This window comes from Psittacula echo (assembly GCF_963264785.1).
Source record: "Psittacula echo genome assembly, chromosome: 4".
In the NCBI taxonomy this organism is placed as follows: Eukaryota; Metazoa; Chordata; class Aves; order Psittaciformes; family Psittacidae; genus Psittacula; species Psittacula echo.
The window spans coordinates 24,688,751-24,711,377 of record NC_137738.1 but is presented as its reverse complement, the minus strand read 5'-3'; the positions used below and the strand labels follow the sequence as shown (position 1 = coordinate 24,711,377).

Sequence of the window (22,627 nt, the reverse complement as noted above, 5' to 3'; positions counted from 1 at the left end):
CGCTATAGAGAAAAATACTTTGCTGTTCATTGTGCAGTGTTTAGTTTCTTGAAAAAGTCTGTCACAATAAGCATGCATGTATGTCATGAGATTCTTTATGTGATTCAAGGTTACTTTGGATTTTATTCTTGTATGGTTTGAATCTCAGTGTCAGCCTTTCATTTGTGAAAAAGAAGTATGCCCTATTTGTCACATGAGACAAGTGTCCTTTGCTACTGCAGGTAGCTTCTGGGAAATTAGAGGAATTACTCACCTAGTGGGTATGTTTTCTACTCATTTCTCTTCATCGTTGTCTTGCCCCATTTGTCATGTGTGCTGGTCTGAAAGCAAGTTTGGATTCATTACCCAGCCCAGGCAGTCATGCAGCCTTCCTGTTGAGAAGTTTCTGATTTTGTGAACGGTATTGCTTTTCTCTAGCCTAAAGCCTAGGGAGTGGCAACTAGCACCACAGGAATGGCTTACAGTGGTATCTTGTAATCGAACTGCTAATGAGTGTCACCAGTCATGAAGGGCATGTGTAGGAGATCTGGAGTTAGGAACAACAGGATTACATAAAAACCAAACCAAGTCATTTACATAGCATATTTCAGTCCATACATTTTACTCTTTTAGTCATAGAATCATAGAATAGTTAGGGTTGGAAAGGACCTTAAGACCATCAAGTTCCAACCCCCCTGCCATGGCCAGGGACACCTCACACTAAACCATGCCACCCAAGGCCTCATCCAACCTGGCCTTGAACACCGCCAAGGATGGAGCATTCACAGCCTCCCTGGGCAACCCATTCCAGTGACTCACCACCCTAACGGCAAGGAATTTCTTCCTTATATCCAATCTAAACTTCCCCTGTTTAAGTTTGAACCCGTTACCCCTTGTCCTGTCACTACAGTCCCTAATGAATAGTCCATCCCCAGCATCCTTGTAGGCCCCCTTCAGATACTGGAAGGCTGCTATGAGGTCTCCACGCAGCCTTCTCTTCTCCAGGCTGAACAGCCCCAACTTTCTCAGCCTGTCTCCATACAGGAGGTGCTCCACTCCCCTGATCATCCTCGTGGCCCTCCTCTGGACTTGTTCCAACAGTTCCATGTCCTTTTTATGTTGAGGACACCAGAACTGCACACAATACTCCAAGTGAGGTCTCAGGAGAGCAGAGTAGAGGGGCAGGATCACCTCCTTCGACCTGCTGGTCACGCTCCTTTTGATGCAGCCCAGGATACGGTTGGCTTTCTGGGCTGTGAGCGCACACTGAAGCTGGCTCATGTTCACTTTCTCAATGACCAACACCCCCAAGTCCTTCTCTGCAGGGCTGCTCTGAATCTCTTCTCTGCCCAACCTGTAGCTGTGCCTGGGATTGCTCTGACCCAGGTGTAGGACCTTGCACTTGGCATGGTTAAACTTCATAAGGTTGGCATCAGCCCACCTCACAAGCGTGTCAAGGTCCCTCTGGATGGCATCCCTTCCCTCCAGCGTATCAACCGAACCACACAGCTTGGTTGTCATTTTAAAGGCTGTAAGCATCATAGTTTTCTCATGTTCATTCAAGATTGTAAGGTATTGACAAGTTTTACTTCTTTGGTTTTGTCTTCATTTTGGAAAATAACGATGAATTGAGGTGGGTTATAATTTTATTTTTCTTCTAACATTTATTTTCCAAAATTATTTGGCACTCTGGGCTTAAAACGTGATCTCTGGAAATACTCCTGCAGCTCAGTCAGACTGTAATTCAGTGAAGGGCCAACCAAATTTGTACGTATAAACATTCATTAAATGTTTTGTAGATCATGCACTTACTCATAATGTCAAGATAGCTTAAACTGAGTACTTCAAAAGTGTACCTCAGACCAGCATCTCCTCTTGAATTCACTCCTGTAAGAGCAGGTATTATAAATACAGAAAAGTGATTGGTCATCTATAAATCAGAGGCAATGTAATTCTTTCTAAGGACAACTTTAAAAATGTAATTTGAAAAACATACTGGCATATTTTGGAGCAAAATCTGTCCGCTTCTTGCCAGGAAAAGTCCAGAAAGCCTTTTTTTCCAAATGTGATCTACTCATGAGCAATGTAAATAAGAGTCTTGGTGGCTCGGTGCATACAAACATTTTTTGCTCAGTGATCCATCAGTACAGTTGTATATGACTCCTTGGTGGAGAAGAGAGGAAGGGTACTCTAGGTTACCCTGCTCTTGCAGGGGGGTTGGACTAGATGATCTTTTGAGATCCCTTCCAACCCTCGGGATTCTGTGTGATTCTGTGAGGGGTGGGTGGGTGTGCTTCACTGTAGAAGAGACTGAGCATCCTATGGTCTGATGTGATGTATGTTCAGCAGCACCTCTTGTTTAGTGCAGCGGCTAGCTGAGATAATTTCGTAGCAGAGATAATTTCCCTTTCTTTAGGGGTGTTCTCTTTCACTCTTAAAAATAGAATTAAAATTTTGTTAACTGCCTCTTTTGAGTGGGACCAAAAGAACCAAAAGAACAGAGGTGTTTGCTTGTGTGACAGCACTGCACATTGTATGTGTGGTCTCAGGGGATTTCCATAGAGCAGCAGACAAAATGGAGCATCTTTTCCTTATCTGAGCTATCAAACAGCCATTAAGTATTTTATAGCAGCCTGTCAGTAGGCACTGCATGGCTTCCTGGGAGCCCAGATACTTACAATTTCATAGGCATCAGGTTTTCTCATACTGTAGAAATTTAGTTCTCTAAACTCTGAGAGGCTGCAGGCTCCTAAGATCCCTTCAGCACTGTATCCAGCTTTATCTCTGCAGGTAGTAGCTGTAGGGAAAAGATTGTTCGGTTTCATAGCTGGTACAAGCAGATGCTACTGCCTTGCCTTTAGTGGGCTGTGTGTTTATACCAGAGATGAATTTCCCTCTCTGCTTGCAGTCTATGAAAAACACATGCTGCTTTTCTGCTCATAGTGCTGTTCTATTTTGTTTGTTTGTTTGTTTTTTCTTACCCATAAGGCTAAGCCTTGGAAGCCATTAATTTGGAATCTTTCTCCCTTGGGAACACCACCACCCACCCCTATTTTGGGAATGGTAACACAAATTGACACTAGCTTTAGCAGGAACTTTTTTACTAAAAGTTGTAAGAAAGTAAAGTAGACATTCTCAGACATCAAATGGTGCAGGATGATACAGTTTGGGGTCTTGTCCTGCATTAAGTTAAATTCAGAAGAATGGGCAATCTTTATAATGGGCAACCACATGCAGCTAATGAGTGACCAGGCTATGAGTTCTCTGAGTTTGTGTCTTTCATGTATGTACTTATAATCTTTCTATTATCTCTCTTAGTGGATTCTCTCTTTGTCACTATTAATATCCAGACATATTTTGAACCTTACTAAGCACATCATCCTGTCATAGTATGAACCAGTGAGTTCCTCCAGCTCACCATATTATATAAAAATAGAATTTTTAGTTTGATGTAAATATAGTGCCAGTTAATTTTACCAGTTTCTTTTGCTCTTGAGTTATGAGAAAATCCCTCGAAAGACTAGGCAAGAATTATTTTCTCCAAAAGAACATCAACTATCTTCATAAAAATTGGGAAGGGGCCCTTGCAAGCCCAAAGAAGAGAAGGGGAGTCAGCTCCTTCCCTGATCAAGTTTGATGAGGCTCAGATCTGCTCCGGAAGGAGAGTTTTGCTGAGTGGCAGTAATTGTTAGTGCCTTTTTTTTTTCCTTTTGAAGACCATTTAGGCTTTACATTAGTGCTGCGTTATCTGCCTCTGATTTCCAAGATAAATGTGTTTTAAATCTTCAAATGAATACCCATTTACACAAACTCCAGATACTGGTTTGTATAGCTCACTATTCAAAAATTACTCCAGTTGCTAGGCAACAGGGGTGGTGATAATTCTTAGTAATGCTGTTTTGGAAATAATAATTTTTATACATTTTAATGACTATGAGAATGTAAGAAACTGCTTAGGAAAGTGCAAGGCTGTATGAATTTCTCTTTTAGAAAATGTTGCTTGTTTTATTTAATAGGCTTTTCTCTTAATTGCTATCCCAATGTGTTAGTGATTCTGGAAGGATCCTGTATTTTGAACTATATGCTTAAGCTCATCCAAGGGAGGAATCTAGTCCATAAAATAGATGTGTGTGAGTCAAAAGCATGAATTTTATTCTTGGCACTTCTGCTTCTCTGTCATATGGTTGCAGTTGCTCCCAAATCTTACATGCTGGTATTGTTTTTTTTTTAATCCTATGCGTAGAAAATAAAATGGTATTAAGTGACTGGTGCAAGGTTGCACAAGAGCTTAGTGGCAGAGCCACCATGTTTTAAGATCTAATCTGATGCTTAAACCATGGGCTAATCCATTCTTTCTTTCTTCATGACCTTTGGAAAAGAATTTATTTCTATATTTATTTATTTATTCCCATTTATAAAACTGAGCTAGAAAAAAATTGAAGTAGGACTTTGTAAAGGGCATTCAGACCTGGCAAAAAGCAGTAATAACACTTTAACTATTGCTAGGATTCTGAGGATTCCGTTAGCTTCCCCCCCCCACTTTTTTTTAGAGTTAAGGACTCACATAAGTGGTCCTAATGGGATGCAAAATCTGAATATTTTTTAAGGGTAGATTATTATTGTTTTTAAGTGAAAAGGAGAAAAGAGAAAGTGTTTTATTATAATATTGTGGTATAAAAGATAAACCTAGAGAATATGCTCTATATTGGATATTTTCTTTAAATTGTTAGTTAATTATTGGAGTAAAAATGAAAACTAGATTTGGATGTATCCAAAAATTCAGATTCTTCTCATGATTAAATGGGTGTTATCTATCTGCAGTTGTTTCATCTGTGTATACAAATGTGTGTGAAGAGAACCGGGGTCCCAGCTGTCTTTTGTGTATACATTTTACCTTTGCATTTATTGCATGAGTTAGGTTATTTTTCTCAGAAGAAACATCAGTGAAAACTTTTCAGAAAGAGACAAGGAAAGCTCAGAACCAGCTCACAATATAATTCTTGTACAACAACTACTATCAGTACTGGACATTTTATCCTTACTTGCAACTCATACTGTCTTAGTTTTGTGGGATTCACACAGCCATGTTTGCTTATTAGGCCTGAGAATTTAATGCCAGAACTGAACTATATGCCCAGTAAGCAATCTGTTCAACCGTTGCCTAAAATAATTTATTTTTTTGGTTGAGAGATTTCAATCACTTTTGCTTTCCACTCCTGCATCCACTAATCTTCTGTTTCTTGCTTTTGCTTCTCCTTAATGAGAACATGGTAAAAAGGCCACGGAAAGCCTCATAAATATTTGGTGCCACCTTTGGAATCTCCTCTCTTTCTGTCTTAATTTAGTATTGAATGTATTAGAAGTGGATGAAGTGGAATTTTGCTGGTTTACTTGTGGAAATGTGAGAGCAGAAGGGGAAATAAAAGAGTGAAAATGAGGACATGAGTGACAGCTGAAACAGAATCCCATGACTGGGAAGTAGCCCAAAATGAATGGGATAACTCCCTCTGAGAGGCACTGAGATGTGTAGAGACAGCAATCCACAGAGAAGAACTGGGAAGCAAACGAGAAAAAGAAATGAGCCAATTAAAAAAAAAAATGAATAAGCCTAAGAAATATTCCTGAATGATCCAATTGTAGCAGAGCGGTCAATAGAGATTTTTTGAATGTGAAATAGTTCCTAATTAGCTATCAAAACCAGGATCTGCTCAGAAATAAAAGAATTTTTTCATGATCTTGGCAGCTGGATTGCATAGACCAGAGCCTTGGCTAACAGACACTGAAGCCATTTGAGCAATGCCATGTTATATACCAGCTGAGGACCTGGCCTTACGTGCATGCTCTTTGACACTAGCCAGAGCACTTTGGCAATGTGGAAGAGCAACACAGGTGCCAGCAAGAGTGCTGAAACACTGTCGTTGTGGATATAATGAAGACTTGGAGCATCTGGCAATTACTTTCACCTTTGGGGTGACTTTCACCTTCTGTAGCTGACAGATTTATTGGGTTGAATTTCTGACAATTTTCTTCTTTATTCCAGGGAACTACATAAAATAGATGGACTCAGGGATGCACAGTCTGTGAATGTAGAGTAATTTAATCTGCAACTCAGGAGCAAAACAGATTTTGCATGCTCCAGCAATTGCTGTTGTAGTGTTTATCAACAATGCACTTTATTGTAGGATGGTTTATACAGCTGATAGTGCAGATTTGAGCTTTATCTGCACATGTCTTACAGTGTTATGTTTCATCATCAAGTTAATGAGAGATAGTAGACAAAATCCTCAAGGAAAGCTTTGGTAGAGGTGCCATTCCCCAGCTTTCTCAGTCCTGCCAGATTGGCAGCGTGATAATAATTAGAGCAGAGGTGTCTGTGAGCATGTGTAGTGGATGGAAGTGTTGCATTCACTGAGCCTGATCCACTGTTACATAGACCTCAGTTGACACAACTCCATTCTGCACAAGTGTTCAAGTGGAAAGAATCAGGCCTCATGAGCTAGCTCTTTTAATGCTCTTTGAACCACTCCACAAGTTACTGCTTTACAGACACTGTAACAAGCAAATGATGATGTACTGCAAAGTAAAATGAGAAGGGAAGTGCTTGTGGCTTATACTCAGATTTAATAGCAATTACTAATTGCATTTAGATAGTCATTCCTATCAGCAGCAGATAGCTGCATTGTGGAAGGACACTGCTTTGGTCCCTGGCCAGCACAGACGTGACTGGTAATGAGCAAGCAATCAAGTAGCGTACAGTAATTGCTGAAATATAACTTGAGTGGGACCCAAATAGGCCGTTGTGGTGATTTCATATACAAATGAATCTGTACTTAATTCATTAAAATACCATTTTGAACCTTCAGTCAGGATATGCAGCAGTTTATTCTCACCTGTTCCACAACTGGTTCAAGCTCAATTGAACATTAATACATATTCTCTCATGGAAATGTGATGATAATTCGTTTCATGTTAAATTGAACAATTTTTAAACAGTCATATTCTTGGAATAATTAGCTCTTGTGCAATGCGGCAGATAATCAAAAAGCATGTAGTAATATTTATTAACCTTGCTTCATGGTTTTTCTTATCTCAAATTTCTTGAATAGTTGCATATGGATATGATCTGTGAAATTAACTTTCATTTTCCTACTGATCCTTCTTTTCCTGCACGAATCCAGTGCAACTCAGGGCAAGGGAGCAGAGACATCCTACTGCAGACAACCAAAGAAAATAGCTTATTTTTATTCTATAATGAGATGAAGTGGCAGAATAATTTCTTATCCTTAAGTAATGAGAAAGCGGAATACAAACTTTAAAGCATGATGAGAGATCCCTATTAGCAGAATAACTTCCCAACAGCTGACGTGAATGTTTCATTTTTAGAATGATTTAAAAGCAAAGTAAACAGTAGCTAACAAATATAATTTAACAGTTATATAATAAACAGTTACAGATTGGTTAGGGGCTAGGTTTATGCAATTTAGGTGAGTTCTGGGTTTGAATCTTTGAGTAGCAGGATTTGCATTTTGATAACGTCTTCATCCATGTTTGGCAGGTGTTTGCACACACCATGCAGTCATGCAAATAATAAACCATGTTCTAGTGTGTCTATTAGAATCTCCTCTGCTTTTAGGAGTTTGAAAACCAGCAGTTGCCCGAATTGTTATACTTGGATGGCATCAAGGAATCCAGGAAGCCTCAGCAGTGTCTCTCTCAAGATTACCCTAGCAGGGATATGGGATGTCCAGTCCATTATTTCTATGCCAGATGATTTAACTCAGTTGACCACTTTTATTCCTTCATCTTTTCTTTTTTTAACCTCTTTCTCTTTGAATTGCAAAATCAAATTTTTCCAGTGCTTGATTCAACCCTCAGTGTAAGTCAGTGGAAATCTTTTTATTGGGCTTTGGCTTAAGCCCACAGATTAGGAAACATGCTTATATCTAATTAGATGAGATAATCCTCAAATCCTTGCTAAGGGATATTGTATACTCTATTTCATGTTCAGTATTTGATGATTAACAGCTTATTTGTGGAAAACATGTGGCTAAGTGTTACCTAGTGTTGCGTTTATTTGGAATTGGAAGAGACGTAATTGATGGAATTGGTGAATGTGAAAAGTGGAAATGTACAATCATCTATTGACTGTTGCAAATGGGTCTGTGACCATGAATTTGGAGCTTAAAAATGTTATACAGGAATTTGCCACATAAATGGGGATTTGTGACTACTAAAGTGGCACAAGCAGGACTATTTGATTTTCCACTTCAATGTACATTGAATTTTTCTTCATACCCTTTCTTTTCTTGGACTCTGTTTAATATCAATCCCCCCGCCTCCAGTGGAGAGACAGGCTCTAGAATCTTTGAAGAGAACTGTGCGGTTGTAAATGGAGAATACTTCAGCCAGTTTGTCTTATTGCTTCAACCACATAGCAGCACAGGGCCTTCAAGGATGCTGGAGAGGGACTTTTAAGTAAGGACTGTAGTGATAGGACAAGGGGTAATGGGTTCAAACTTAAACAGGGGAAGTTTAGATTGGCTATAAGAAGGAAGTTCTTTACTGTGAGGTTGGTGAGGCCCTGGAATGGGTTGCCCAGGGAAGCTGTGAATCCTCTATTCCTGGCGGTGTTCAAGGCCAGGTTAGACAGAGCCTTGGGTGACATGGTTTAGTGTGAGGTGTCCCTGCCTATGGCAGGGGGGTTGGAACTAGATGATTTTAAGGTCCTTTCCAACCCTAACTGTTCTATGATTCTAATAGCATTCAAATGGCATTGCAACTGCAAGATGTTTTTCTCCATACAAACTTTTTTACTGAAGTTCTTATTTTCATAACATGTTTGAGAGGAAGGCAATGGAGACAATCCTCTTGTGCTTTTCAGCCACCAGCTAGCTTCTGCTGGATGATCAAAGTTTTCTGGCTGGTGGTTGCCTCCAGGCTGGTACACAATGAACAGATGTGAAGTGAATTTTTAGAAATATGCATTGACTTTTTAGAACTAAGCAGGCTGGTGAGAGCTGTCTTCTGAAATATTAAAATCTGCACGCTCCCCTGCTGCAGAGTGAGATTGGAAGGTGATTTTGATCTTTCAAATTTGGTTTGTTTATGAATGCCATCAGGTAACGTGCTTTCTAGCAATATGTGACAAGACTCACTAAACTTAATTTTAGAAAGCAGGTCTAACTGTTTTAGCTGTATTTTGTCTCATCCCCCCCTCAGCAAAACTGTTCTACCTGCTGTATTTAAAATTATTTTCCAAGAAGTTATTTTTGAGGGGTAGCAGGGCTGACTAAATTATTAGTTTGTACTCTTGGGCAGAAATAAAGCTTCACTCATTTTGAAATTGGTGGAAAAACATATGTCATGCTGTCAGAAATATCAACCCTTCTGCCTCTGGTCCCTTTGGTGCAGCTCGTTCTGAAGAGCAAGAGAGCTGGGTAGCAGAGTGATGGCGATGGGTGCTATTACAAACCTAGGAGCTATGGAAGTACTGTCTTCAGCCTCTATAAACAGAACAAAAGGACAGAGTTGGGAGCTGTCATAGATACAAAGGGATTTTGGGGCTCGGGAAAGGATGCACTGTATATTACACTTTGCATGAGTAGGTACTGTCACTGATTGAAGTCTGTCTCCTGCTGCACTCACTGTAGGCAGAGCCTGCAGCTTTCCCGGGTGTCCTGCCTGCCTTCAGCAGGAGCTCCAAAGGGCAGGGGTATCATATAGTTCCCATGTCGCTTGTGCCAGTCCCTTTGGGTAGCTCAGGTTGCACTAGGCAGCTGTGCCACTCAACTCAGAGACCACCAGAGAACAAACAAGGGGAGCCACTTACAAGGTGAGCTGTTAAAAGCACCTCATCATCTTTGTGTAGGGGGGACCTGCATCTCCTTGGAGCAGTCGTTTAAAGATTGAACACAATTTTCATGTCTGCCTCCAGCTATAAACAGAGAAGCAGAACCTTTTGTGTACCTAGAGTGAATTAGATGAAATATCCAAATCTGCTAACCGGTTGGCATGTACTGCATAACAAAAACAAACAAACAAACAAACAAGTTTCCAAAGGCATGGTGTTGAAGAAGTAGCTGCACTTTTTCAGAGAGGATGAGAGAGTATTCTAGGAGCTCTGTGTACTCGGTCAGACTATACCAGCCTCCTGAATCCTGCTCATCTCTCCCATCTGCAGACATTGATGGAGTGATGGGGGATAATTCTTCTCATGTCAGAAGGAACTGGGAGTAACTGCTCTTGTTGCAATAGTTTACACTGATGTGAAAGAGGGACTGATGGAGGGCCAAAGCTGAATATGATTTGACCTGAAAATGCACATGTGTGAAAAAGAACCAGTTGGTACCCTACCACTTTGTGCTCCAGTGAGATTTGTGAAACACACATATTCTTTTCAGCCGAGGGTTGAGGCTGCTTACAGTGAAGTGTTTTTTTACAGAAGTGTGTTTTACAGAAAAAGTGAGGGTGTGCTTTGGTAACCTTTAGGATCTTTGCAACACACAGAAAATAAAATAAGCCTGTTAAGCCAGTAACAGATTTTATTTTCTCTTATTAGATGACTACTGCATTTTGGATGGCTGTATGCTCTGTGGCATTAAAATCAGTGGCTTTTGTTGGTTTTGAGCTACTCTTGATTGCAGTTCTAAGTGGACTCCTTTGCCTGGAGTCATTTATGCGTGTATCAGACATAAACATCAAGTAGTTTGCACAACTGGTGGAGTCCTTTGTGTCCATTTGCAGGTACCATGTCCATTCCCCTCGTGCTCATCTTAGCACAGTAAGCCCCATGGTGATGAGGGTCTTGTTTGGGACAGAGCTCTAGCTGCTGTAAATCTGAATGTGGTACCATGTCTTTTCAACAAGGGACATTTGGTAGTGGGCCATGAATAAAGGATGTTGCAGGCTCCGTATGAAATTATAGTAAGGTAATATTCAACTCTAGCAGTAATATGTTGGTATGTGAGAACCATTTTGATTAGCAATTACATATCTATTTTATTCACTAAACAGCTGTGTTATCTCTGTTGAAACTAACCTTGAGTTCAGAACACAAATAACTTTCTTAATAATTTTATGTTCATATCCAGATAGATATAAAAGCAATAATCGTATGCCTCATGGTAAGTATTACCAGTGTGTTGTTTCATGTTAATTCATCTCCCAGAATTACAAAAATCCAAATGTTTCCTACTAATATCTAATTTATAATCCATATTAAGACTAATGAATTCTGTATTCTCTGTGTATTACACATTAATTGTGCCAGTAGCTGAAGCTTAATATAAGTTCCTTTATAAGACTGCACATTTTGTAAGTTCTGGCACAACAGAATTGTTGTGCCAGAAGCCAACTAATAAAATTTATCTTAAACACAAAGGGACAGAGTTAAGTATTCTATGCTGACATTATAAATTATATGCTGCCCATATGACCTTTCACTGCATTTCTCAATACCTGAGTGCAAGAATAAATTTTTATTGGTTAATCTCGTGATATGCAATAGGAATATGTATGGTGCTTTTTCCTTCAGGCTCCTTTATCATAGTAAAATGACATCTCTGAGCCCCATGGTCTGGCATTTAAACATTTCTGGCAGTCAAATCTGCAAACCTTTGCATATTTAAGTAGCGCACGTTCTTTTGGGGGATCTAGAAAGATGGGCAGAGAGCGGCAAATCTTCACTTCTCTTGCTGTGCAGGTTCCAGGAAAGGGAGACCTGAGGGATTCTTGCTCCTTTTGCCCATAATAGAAAAAAAAAAAAACAAACCTCTCTACTACTGTATTTAGGAAAAAGGTCCAACTTCTGGCGGATCAAAGGCTATGCACTTAATGTCTTAAGATCAAGGCTAGATGAGTGTTAAGAACTCACTCAACATACTGTGCTCTGCCATTGTCCAAGTTTTGAATTGCACAAGTGTAGACCAGCAATGGATGTGTTTGAGTGGCTGATTTAGAGATGTAACTGTTTTTTTCAAGCTATTACTGTGCATTTTGACCATCTCTGGTTTTGACTCATTCAGAGTGGGGACGAGTAGACACAGGGCACAACACTGGTATTGCTGGGTGAATCTTGTAGCCTTCGGGAAAGAAACTCCAGTGCAGTTAGATTGCAGGAAAAACCATGCCCCCTAAATATGGTCTTGTGCTTCTTCTCAAATATTTCTGTCATCGCTCTCAATCTGTTTCTATTAATTATTAAATATACAACTTTTATGTCCCATGATGTCCTTAATTTACACAAGCTTTACAGAAAGTGGATCAGGTGCATTTTCCCACCTGTTCCTACCTACATGTTACCTCTTTAATCCTTTGCAGTCATTAACAAGTGGTAACATTATGAAACATCCTGTTCTTTTCCTCTTATCTCCAGTATATTTAGGAAGCAATTTTTATTTATCATGGAGTTCTGGCAAATAACTGTGAAGCACTCATTGTCATTGCTGCAGTATCTTTAGTCCATGGTTATTCAGAATCTGAATTCTGGCTGCAGTCTGTCAAACACTTTCTTATAATCTCAAGCAGATGGGGAGAAGGAGCCAGGCATAACTAGAAGCCACGTTTCTGATTCTGAGGCATTCTGAAGTGCCCAGTGTTAAACCTTCTGGAGGCTTAACTGTCAACAAGCACCTCAGTATGCCTGTTGGGCCATTCTGCTGTCCGACATCTCCATAGGACACTGTGCATCATGCTGTGACCCTGTCTCTGACATGTGCCCTCTGCTAGCAGCAGTCACATCCTTGGCAATCCCCTATGGCAGAGTTGTAGGAAACCCACAGGAAAGCATCTTGACTGCTGTCTCTGTAACTCTGCTCCTAAACATTCCATGATATTATATGTTAATGCCCTTTTATGTGGTGGAGAAGGTCAAGAGATGAGTGAAGCCCTTTTCTGTTTTCTTTTGTATTTGCCAGGCCTGAAATTGAATCGTATGTTCTGCTGTGCTAATTGATTAAATGTCATCTATCATAACACAAAGAGATCAAACAGAATTATTTTTTCTCCCGTGTTACCATTTAAAACTCTCAATTTTGCTCAGATCATTAGCGTGTAATTTTCAGATGAGCTAGCCAGAAGGTCCCTAAATAAAACTTAGTAGGAAAGATTAGCTAGCAAAGCTAGACTGGTAATGAGCTGTTGCACTATGGTAATGTACTAGGTTTATAGTTCATATCTAGCCCTTATCAGTGATAAGTGCAAGCTGTCAGCACTTGATAGCTAATTGATGTTTCTTGGAATTACACTGCAACAAAAACACTGAACTGAACCTTTTTTTATATATGATGAGTTAAGGGTTAATTATAAATGTTGGGGTCAAATACACCTCTTAGCTATAACTATATGCAACTCAGCTGTGCTGAGGGAAGATTCATGTATTGCCAAAACTTGTTTGGTCCCTTCTGGGTCATTATTACTTTTTTTTTTTAACTGGTACCATAGTGGCCTTGAAAACAAAACAAGGCCTTTAAGCCATTCGCTATGTATTCAATATGTCATACATCACACATGAAAAAAAATGAAACCCGAACTGCTGGTGAATATTAACAATGCAATAGTGACCTGAACTCATGTAATAGCCTATTTGTTATTGATTGTATTTACTCCATGTTCATTTGAGAACTGCTGTCCTCCTGCAGAATTAACTGGACATAAAATCATGACATGGATCTGAAAAATTATAAAGCAGTAGTAATCTAAGTCACAGGATATGAAAAACTTAGCCTGGCTAACTTGAGCTGAGATTTTTTGTTGTTGCACAGCTATAATTAGGTGGGTCTAATCACTCTCATTATGCTAATATGGGAAATATCTTGTGTGTCCTCAGTAGCTGGTGTTCTCAGTAGCTGGTGGTGAGAATAACTGCTATGCACAATGCTGTACTTTAAAACTGTGAAGCCTGACAAGCTCCGCAAGCAGGACTGGCTCTGACATACGGGCTTTAAAAGATTTTCAGGCACCTCCTGAGGGGCGGAAGCATACCTGATCACACAATCTCATTGCTAGTCATCTGAATACATATTTTAACTGGCCACTTAATTAACCATTTCCAATCAGATTTAACACAGGGATAGGCCTTCCAGTGTCTGAGGTCTGTGCAAGACTCCTAGTTCTGGGAGAGGAATGGCAGAAGCAATCTGGGCCATGAAGGTTTGAAGCATTTACCTGCTCCATTGCCTGCTGGCTCACCAGCCATCTGAGCCTAATGTTGGCCAGCCAGCACACACAAGCCAGCAAGGACAGAGAAAGGAGCTGCAGCTGGAGGAGATGGTTTAGGTGGGATATGGCAAAGTGAGGTCACAGGAACTATGCAGAATAGGGGACAAGCAGAAGTGTAGGAAATGCAGGAACACAGGACGTGAACCCACAGGAAACTAGTATTTGTTAATTCCTCTATTCATAGAACAACTTGTTTATTTATTCAGATCCTCACCATTTGAAATGCAATTAGATAAATGTATTTTCCTGCTGAGTAAAATTCATAGAGTCAGCAGACAAACTCCTCTTTAAATGATTTGCTCATCAGTGTGTATAGAGGAGGAGGGATAGAGAGAAGAGAGGAGCTTAAATGTGTTCACTGCTAGATTGTCTGAATTAAGTGATCAATTTTTCTTACTGCAGTAGCTGCAGAAGTTAACACTGAGATGTTAAGAAAGTCCTGCTACAACAAAAATCCAGTATTAACGTTCAGATGTAACCGCAACAAATCCTGAAGGATTTTCAAATCCTGAGTTAAAACTCACTTTAAAGTAAATCCAGATAACAGGAATTGCCCTCTCAGAGGGTGAGCCTTGAAATATCTTGACTGTTCCTAAGACATGGAAATCTGGAACAGCTGGCTATGCATTTAAATTCAACATGCCTTCCAAAATGGTGATATATTTGGATACAACCTTCTGGATGGAACCCTTACCCTCTGTTTTATGCAGACATGACATCTAATGTCTCTACTTCTGGGTGAAAGAACAGTGGTAAATTTAATCTGTGTGGACCTGAGTAAATATCTGAATTGTTGCCCCCTGAGAAATGATTAGTTAAGCTGAAGAAGACGAGGAGCTGTAAGATGTACATCAGGTGGTGAAGACTGATGAGACAGAAGTAGCTAGCATTGAAGTGGGAGCTATGAGAATAGAGGGAAGGCCATCAGGGAAGTTCTTCAAGGACCAGGGTCAGGAGAGATTTTATTTAGTGTATTATCAACAGCCTTGGCAGACAAAGCAGGAGCACGCTAATCATAGTACACAAAGCTGAGAGCCATCATCTGTACAAAGGATGATCAGGACATCGTATAGGAGCAGCTGTGGCACCTCGAGGACTACGGTAATGGAAATGGCACTAATGCAAGGGCCTGACCTGATGGACTGCTAACAATTTCTGCTGAATTCTCATCAGCTCATCAACTAGAAGGAGGGTGGGGTGTGTGTGCTGATTTAGGCATATTGGTTAATGATCACAGGTGTCCACAGCTGATGTAACAGTAAGAAGGCAATGAAATCTGAGGAGGCATTGGGAGTGACAGCAGAAAAAATAGTAATGCTCTTACACCAGGGGTTAGTGATTCCTCTCCTGGATACAGCTCTGGTCACCCATATAGATGAAGGATGAATTCAGACTGAAACAAGTACAAGAAGGACTGACAAGGGGAGCAGGATAGCTTGTCATGTGAGAGAAGATGAAATGAGTTTGGCTTGCATACCCAAATAGAGTTAGGCAATAGGGAGAGCATGAAAAAGAGCGTAAGTGGTGTCTGTACATGTGGCAGGAGCATTCCCAACCGCAGGGAGTGAGAGCAATGGAAACCAAAGGGCATGGGCAAATAGATGAGTAGGTGGCTTCCAGCTTGCCACTCTGAAAAGGAGTGCAGATGCCAAGGAGAGAGTGCAAGACTAGATTGAGTACTTTGCCAAAATATTCTTGCAGCCTCAACTATTTTCAGCTGCAGGAATTCCTGAGCTTCAACAGTAGCTTTGTAAACAGAAGGGGGACCTTCCAGGCACATTGTAAATGAGTCCAGTTTGAGGCTTTTTGAAGACGGTTGAAGGAGCCTTTTATGAAAAACTGGCTCAACTTCTCTTTAAAATTTTATTTGAGTGCTTCTTGGATTTTAAACAGCTAACTCTTTAATAGATACCCTTTTATAATTTAAAAATAAATATACACAAACATTAGTAGCTGTATATTGCTTTCTGGCACTCACAAATCTATTCTGACTACCAGTCTTGTGGAGAGACAGCTATTAGCATGGAAATATTTGAATTTACAGCTGATTTTCTGGGCATAATAGACACCTATCAAACTCGAAAGCATGCTCTGGTTACCTCAGGTAAAACTGCAAGCTATGTAATAGCTCCTAAACAGCATGTTTAAAAGAGTTCCTTTCCTTTACTGTTACAGGCTATTACAAGATCTCTGAAGTACTGGAGATATAAGAACCTATTGAGGAACTTGTCTAATTAATGGTATTATAGTGGGCAAAATAAATAGACAAATCCATTAAAAGGAGAAGCGAAACTTCAGATAACATGAAAAATGCATGTGTGTCATTAATATTTTAAATCGCTGCATAGATGAAGATAAATGTATTTGATACAGCCTGTCTCCAAATGGTTTAAATAGCAAATGTACATTAAAAAAAACCCATTAAAAATCTTTATATATCGATTTGGCCAGTTTTACTTACAGTACATTGTACTTTTATGGAGACTGGGGTCCCTCGAGTTTTTTTTGGAGTCTCTGTGAATAAAGTATGGAGTGTGAGAGGGATAAAACAACCAAACATTTAGTTTTCTTATGCTTGTGTTTATAGATGACAAAACTCTCACTGCCTTGCAGCAGCTGGTAGATTTGGCCCTAAGCTGCCAAAAATGTCATCATAAAACTGCCTTTGCTTCCACAGTTTAACTTTAATGCCATTTGTTTGACTTCAGAAGATACTATTTTATTCGTATCTCTGAAGCATCTCTCCTATGAAGACAGGCTGAGAGTTGGCCTTGTTCAACCTGAAGAAGAGAAGATTCAGGTGAAACCTTACAGAAGCTTCCTGGTCCCTAAAGGGGCCTACAAGAAATCTGCAGAGGGACAAGGGCATGTAGTGACAGGACAAGGGGGAATGGCTTTAAACGGACAGAGGGGTGATTGAGATTAGATATTAGGAGATTCTTTACTGTGAGAGTAGTAAGACTCTGGAACAGGTCATCCAGAGAAGGTGTGGCTGCCCCATCCCTGGCAGTGTTCAAGGCCAGGTTGGACAGGGCTTTGAGCAGCCTGGTCTAGTGGAAGATGTCCCTGCCCATGGCAAGGAGGTTGAAACTGGATGATGTTTAAGGTGCCTTCCAACTTTAACCATTCTATGATTCTGTGATTCTCAAAAGAGAAAGTATGTGTAAATTTAGACAGCTAAGTCCTGATTTGTAGAAAACTCCAGGAACAAACTTGCCAACAAAGTTTTCAAGTTGACAAGCAGGTATTCTTTATTGCGGCGCCGGGAGACCCGGGGGATAGCTCCTCCTAACGTGTGTCTCCCCCTATTGCTCCATACACTGCCTTATATAGATGCTGGGCATACATACATATTCATGAGGTTACATATGGATTACATTTTATGATTTTAATTGATTTTTATGATTTTTATTTTATTACATTTTATTCCATTTTATGATTTTATGCCCCCCTTGGTTTCAATCCATACTTAGCCTGCTTATTACTGACCCAGATTTTCTGAAGGAGAGGCATGCACATTTGCTAGGATCTGTGCATATTACCTGTACATGCCAATACAGTGTTCTTATATAATATGGTTTTTAATTCCTAGATGGTTGGGAGCTGAGCAGCTGAAGCTAGCTGTTCAAAGGCAGATGACATAAAAAATTCCCCGTTTTGGACCTTACTTCACCTGCTTGATTCCCACCTTAGGTTAGCTGACCCCTTGGTTCCTGCGAAGTCCATCTTCCTTGCCAGTGGATAGGGATTGCTTCTTTTAGCAGCTTTTAGCAGTTTCATTCTTCTCTGTGAAGCAGAGTTTGGAGCTCTATGTGAAGAAGAGCTTTAAGAGGTAATAAATTGATTACCAGAGATGGAAGCATGCCTTGAGGCTTCTGACTGTTTATTTTGCTTTAATGCTGCTAGTTTAATATTTTCACTGGTTTACTTTGTGTTTTGACAGCTTACAGTCAAGACCCACTTTTATATGAGTGCATATTTTTTGATATGTTGATCTAAATGAAGAGTTCTGAGAGCATCAGCATCAAGAAAATACATTTCTAACAATTTGTCTCTTGACATCCAAAAGGGTATAAATACTGGATGAAAGCTCCTCTGTAGTTGGGAATTTCTCATCTGTGTGCTTTTTCTGGTGTGGTCAAGAGTGGAGTTTAAGGAGTTACAGTCTTTTACCTGTGGGAGCACAGATTGGTTTTCTCTCCATCCACCCAGCTATCAATTCTCACAGCATTTATAGAGACTTACTATCTTTGAAGCTTTCCTATTATTTTTGCAAAATTTCTTCAAATTAGCCAGCAGTCTAGAAGTTTAATGCTGGATGCGAGGAGGCAAGCTTGTGCACAGGTGCATAGGCAGTACGAACTCTTAAACCTAACTTTCTTCAGGAATACATCTAGTGAGTAGCATAGATGAATTGTATCATTTTCATAATATTAATGACAGCCAAAATCTGCCTTCTCTTTCCCTTTTTTTCCTTTCCACATAGGAGTGTATGTACTTTCACTACCCTCTGCTATAATGCTGTGGACTGAAGGCTTTAGGAGTTTGGCACATAAAGTCTTACTTATCAAAATGAGAAGTATTTTCCTGAGTGACCTTTCCAGTTTTCTGGAGATGTCATCTATTTACGCTGGTAGCAGTGCCAAGTGGAGTGGTTTCTAAAACTGAACAGCAGTCAATTTATTTTCAGGTACCACTCCATTTGGGATTGCAATTAGGATAACTAGAGCTGCTCTCCAGCACAGGAAACTGGGAAGGTCATGCTGACAAATTGTTGGCATCTTGATGAAGGACTGTAAACTACTGCTGTCGCTACTGCAGATCATATGAGCCTAACCAGAATGAAGTAATTATGAAATCCTCCCAAAAGATCATGAATATTCATGGATCAATTGCAAACATTTGAAGTTAATTTTCATTTGAGAAAAGAATCCTGGTATTTCACTCTCAGTACCTGTGAATTGAACATGGCTTGCAAGCAAAGGGCAAAGTGCTGTTGCTCGCTACTTGGGCTCACAGATGCCACTGTGTGCACCAGGCAGGCTGCCTCTGTCTGAGCAGTATGGGAATGCTTGGTGCAGCAGTGAGAAGCCTTTCTGTCCCACTCCAAATTGCCGTGGTGTATTCGACATGGCTGCTGAAAGGGTCACCTAGCTGTGTGGGTAATGCAAGAGTCGTGCCGGTCTGCGGTCTGGTAGGTATGTGCTTGCTTGCACTGGAAGAGGAGTTAAGGTGGCCGCTTCCCTTCTTCTCTGTATGTGCTGTCACTGGTGGTGGCTTTTTAGCCAGTGACACTGGCAGCAGCTGAGCTGCAGAGAGCTGAGGCCTTCTAAAAACCTGCCCCATTGCTTAGCCTCTTGAATGCAGAGTGGACAGCCTTGCTTTATCAACCTACTGCTTGACCCTGTGAAGGCAGAGGGAGCTTGGGGCAGCAGCGCCACAAGCAAAGACACTGAACAAAGGCAGTGGATCCTGCTTTTCCTGCTGATGGAGGGGTATTGGAAATGCCCTTGCTGGATGTCTCTTTGCTGTGCTCTTACCTGGTGTGAAGGCAGTTTCGAGAATATGCCCTCAGCAGATTGGCAGGGGATGTTTCCTCATGCTTCTTTCTTGTGTGTTTTCTCCTATCGCTGCTCTATGGGCATAGGCACTGGCTAGCCACACTCCACCCTTTCCCTTCCCAGTCCTCCCGCTGTGCTCTCAGGGTGCAGGCAGGCTGAAGAAAATGATGAGCAAGCTCCTAAGCTGCTCCAGTTGCTCTTCCATAGCAGCTATGACTGTTGCCTACTCATATAAAGCAACCAAATGGCTTTGTAGAGATAAGTTGAGCCAAACTTGTGGTTGCTGTAATGCTTCCAAGTAAGGGAGCCAAAAAAGGAGGGGCAGGGCGAGGAGGGAAGGCTTTTTACTTCCGTCTGTGAGTGTACCTTGGTAGAAGTTAGCACAGAGCCTGGCCACGTGCAGAGTCCTTAAATTATTTAAAATCCGGATCATTAGTGGGAATTTTTAACTGGTTTCAACTATGGGATTTTTTTTTTTGTCTTATAAATCACAATATTTACTGCACACATTTTCTTAACCAGTGGCACTGCTGGTTTGGGGAATCTGGCTCTAAATCCAACATAAAGTTGCTGAGCCTAATTAGCTCCCTGGATTAATTGAGCTTCTGTTTTTCAGCTAGAATTTATTAGGAGCTGGCACTTTAATGAAACAGACCACTAGGATCCTTTTCCTTTTTTATTATCTTTGATCGGCTTTGTTTGTGTGGCTTTAATTCTTGCTTGTGAATGATGTTTGGCTCTGTGCTGAGAGTTGGAGTACAGATGGGAGAGAGATCATTTTGTCCATTTTTAGTGCTGTCCTCTCTCTGAAACCATCGCTGGTCTCCGGCAGAGCTGTGCTCCCAACCACCTCCTCCCTCCCACCCAAACACTTGTACTTTCTGTGACTTCTATGTACATCTGGATTTCTGAGCTCTCACTGAGGTAACACACTGGCCTGTAAATAACAGTTTATGTCTTTAGCTTGATATTGCCATGTACTCTTTAATACATAGGTAAAAGTGCAGCTGTTATGTGACTGCTTTATTGGAAGATATTATGTAAGATACTGGAGGGTATTATTGTAAGGTCTACTATGGATAAGCTTGAGTTGCTGACATCATTCAGTGGGACCTCCAAAGGGAGGGGCACTTCTATGTCATTTTTGGATAACAGGGTCCTCCTTGACTGTTTTGTAGACTGTTTAAGTTTCATCAGCTTTGGGAGCAACTTTTATGCAAAAGCTATAACTCTTGAATGAGCCCTTTTATGGTTCAGTCTGTTTCAAGGAATCAGAGTAGCTGCAGCTATTGAGACTCCTCCTGTCATTAATTTGTTTTTTCTGTCTTTGCTGAAAAGAAACAAAAGATGCTATTTTGTGCATCTGCCACATGCTCATGTGTTGTCACAAGCACAAGGCTTGTTCTGCAGTGTGGGATTTGCACACAGGCTCTTAAAAGATAAGAATTTTAGGGAACCCCCCCTACATTTTATATGCATTTCATTATACTAGATTTTAAGTGTAAGTTCCTATTATCCCATGGTTGGCTGCAGCAACACTTTTGTCCCGCTCTTGACTGTTGCAGTGTCACATCCCTTCCAGATGTGGATGTGATTTTGCCAGTACATGAACCGGAGCACAGTATCCCCCCAGTGCAGTCCTTTCAGCTGGCTTCTCCTTCGTCTGTGCAGTGAGCACAGCTTTCTGGGTTGTGTTGGTATGCTTCATACAAGATAACTAACTGTAGTGGTGGTGGAGATTTACACTTTGTTTAATTTTCCCTGTAAGGCCAGTCAGCTTCCACCTGGAATGAGTTCATTATTTCCCCAATGCCTCATTTCACCAGGTGAAGGATTCCCTGGGTTAAAGGTCCAACACGTTACCCATCTTTCTTCAACTGCCTCGCTTCATTCTGCAAACAAAGCCAGGCTTACATGGCTGAACCACTGAGGGCTTTATCACTCCACCTGGCCTCATTTTAACTGTGTCTACACACATTGCTCCCATTTCCTCTCTCCCTCTATTGAAATTCTTAACAGAAAGGAGAGAAATAGCTAAGCAAGTTATACTGGTTCATCATGAACTCAGCTGTTACACACCTGTAACATCCGCTGCTGGGTTTGTGCCTTTTAAGCTTTAATTACTGCCTCTGTAGAGACTATTTCCATGCAATAAGAGCCAAAACCAAATGGAGTATTTATATGGTTCCCTTGTTATGCAAGCATTTATAACTATGAATAAAGCAGTGCATCAGCACAAGGGATAAGAGTCAAGACTTCACAATCAAAATAACTGCCGTAGTTACTGAGATTTTTCCTTTGACATAACTTGATAAATAATTAGATTACAAGACACCTGAGGGCATACATCATCTGATCCTGTAACAATAACACCTTGAGGGAGTTGACAACTTTCTTCTTTTGGCCAAGTGCCTAGGAAGACACTAAGGTATATGATTAATAGAGAGCAGAAACACACACCCTTGCATGTCCTAAAGCTTAGTTATAATATTGTATTGTATCCCTTGTGGAATGTCATTATTTCTATTCCTGATGGTGCTGCTGTTACCACAAAACAGCCAAAATCCTCATAGCAGGGGAGTGAGAAGAAAGGGAAGATAAAGAAAATATTTGTTATTAAGGTGGAGGGACCTCAAAACAAAGCATATAATAGAATTACCTGAATAATTGCACAGAAAAATCATTATTCCAAGACTTTAGCTGGATCTTCCCGTCTAGTATTCCCTTCTTTTGTGGAACAGTCATGTGTTTGCCTCTCCCATATAGAGAATGAGATGCTGGGCAATGAAAACTCCTGCAAATTTCTGAGCATAATACATATTCTTATCGCTTCATTTTCTATTCATGAATTCTATTTTACAGCCCTAAAC

At 40.6% G+C, this 22,627-nt stretch overlaps 1 protein-coding gene across 1 annotated transcript in view; it reads left to right on the top strand.

Moving 5' to 3' along the window:
- Positions 1–22,627, top strand: part of KIF26B (kinesin family member 26B) — a gene marked incomplete at both ends in the record, with an annotated part of 292,830 nt that overhangs the window by 241,756 nt on the left and 28,447 nt on the right. The gene's annotated exons all lie outside the window — the stretch shown is intronic.